Here is a 2202-nt window from a genome sequence, read left to right as displayed (position 1 = left end):
TGATATCACTTCAGTTTTACTCTATGATTTGCCGTCTATTACTACGAACTGCGACCTTCCTGACAGGAAATCACGAATCCAGTCGCACAACTGAGACGATACCCCATAGGCCCGCAGCTTGATTAGAAGTCGCTTGTGAGGAACGGTATCAAAAGCTTTCCGGAAATCTAGAAATACGGAATCAACTTGAGATGCCCTGTCGATATCGACCATTACTTCGTGCGAATAAGGAGCTAGCTGCGTTGCACAAAAACGATGTTTTCTGAAACCATGCTGATTACGTATCAATGGATCGTTCCCTCCGAGGTGATTCATAATGTTTGAACACAATATATGGTCCAAAACCCTACTGCAAACCGACGTCAATGATATAGGTCTGTAGTTCGATGGATTCCTCCTACTACCCTTCTTAAACACTGGTGCGACCTGCGCAATTTTCCAATCTGTCGGTACAGATCTATCGGTGAGCGAGCGGTTGTATATGATTGCTAAGTAGGGAGCTATTGTATCAGCGTAATCTGAAAGGAACCTAATCGGTATACAATCTGGACCTGAAGACTTGCCCGTATCAAGCGATTTGAGTTGCTTCGCAACCCTCTAAGAAACTCATGCTAGGAGCTGCTCGTGTTTCAAATTCTGGAATATTCCATTCGTCTTCCCTGGTGAAGGAATTTCGGAAAACAGCGTTCAATAACTCAGCTTTAGCGGCACAGTCGTCAGTAACAGTACCATCGGCACTGCGCAGCGAAGATATTGACTGCGTCTTGCCGCTTGTGTACTTTACATACGACCAGAATTTATTCGGATTTTCTACCAAAACCCTGCCTCGGACAAGGATGTGTGTGATGTCCTTAGGTTAGTTAGGTTTAAGTATTTCTAAGTTATGTGGGACTGATGACCTCAGAAGTTAAGTCCCATAGTGCTCAGAGCCAGCCAAACCCGCCCAATGATGTTAACAACTATGCCTAAGCAGCGCCTATTAGGCAGAGGAGGTACGACTACCGATCAGTTCCAGTCACTCTACCAGGAAGGAGGTACACGGCTAGTGTTGCCTGTAGGTCAACCATGCATACACGATCAATACCGCGGTTCGATCGCGTCCACATTGTTACTCTGTGCCAGGAAGGGCTCTCAACAAGGAAAGTGTCCAGGTGTATTGGTCTGAACCAAAGCGATGTTGTTCGGTCATGACGGAGATACAGAGAGACAGGAACTGTTGATGACATACCTCGCTCAGGCCGCCCAAAGGCTACTACTACAGTGAATGACAGCTATCTACAGTTTATGGCTGGGAGGAACCTTGACAGCAACGCCACCGTGTTGAGTAATGGTTTTCGTGCAGCCACAGGACGTCGTGTTACGATTCAAACCGCGCGCAATAGGCTGCATGATGCGCATCTTCACTCCCGACGTCCATGGCGAGGTCCATTTTTACCGTGAAACACGGTACAAATGGGCCCAACAACATGCCGAATGGCCCGCTCAGGATTGGCATCAACTTCTCTTCAACGATGAGTGTCACATATGCCTTCAACCAGACAAATGTAGGAGACGCGTTTGGAAACAACCCGTGCAAGCTGAACACCTTAGACACGATGTCCAGCGAGTTCATTAAGGTGGAGGTTGCCTCCTGTTTTGGGTTGGCATTTTGTGGGGCCGACGTACGCCGCTGATGGTCATGAAAGGCGCCGTAACGGCTGTACGATACGTGAATGCCATCCTCCGACCGATAGTGCAACCATATCGGTAGCATATTGGCGAGGCATTCGTCTTCATGGACGACGCTTCGCGCCCCCATCGTGCACATCTTGATATGACTTCCTTCAGGATAACGACATCGCTAAACTCGAGTGCCCAGCATGTTCTCCACACATGAACCCTGTCGAACATGCCTGGGATAGATTGGAAAGGGCTGTTTATGGAAGACGTGACCCACCAACCACTCTGAGGGATCCACGCCGAATCACCGTTGAGGAGTGGGACAATCCGGACCAACAGTGCCTTGATGAACCCGTGGATAGCATGCCACTACGAATACAATCATGCATTAATGCAAGAAGACGTGCTACTGGGTATTAGAGGTACAGGTTGCATATCAGTCTGGACCACCACATCTGAAGGTTTCGCTGTATGATGATACAACATGCAATGTGTGGTTTTCATGAACTGTAAAAAGGCCGGAGATGATGTTTACGTTGATGT

Source organism: Schistocerca serialis, chromosome 9 (genome assembly GCF_023864345.2).
Source record: "Schistocerca serialis cubense isolate TAMUIC-IGC-003099 chromosome 9, iqSchSeri2.2, whole genome shotgun sequence".
Taxonomy (NCBI): domain Eukaryota; kingdom Metazoa; phylum Arthropoda; class Insecta; order Orthoptera; family Acrididae; genus Schistocerca; species Schistocerca serialis.
The sequence above is the reverse complement of the archived record's forward strand: the minus strand, read 5'-3'. Positions refer to the sequence as shown.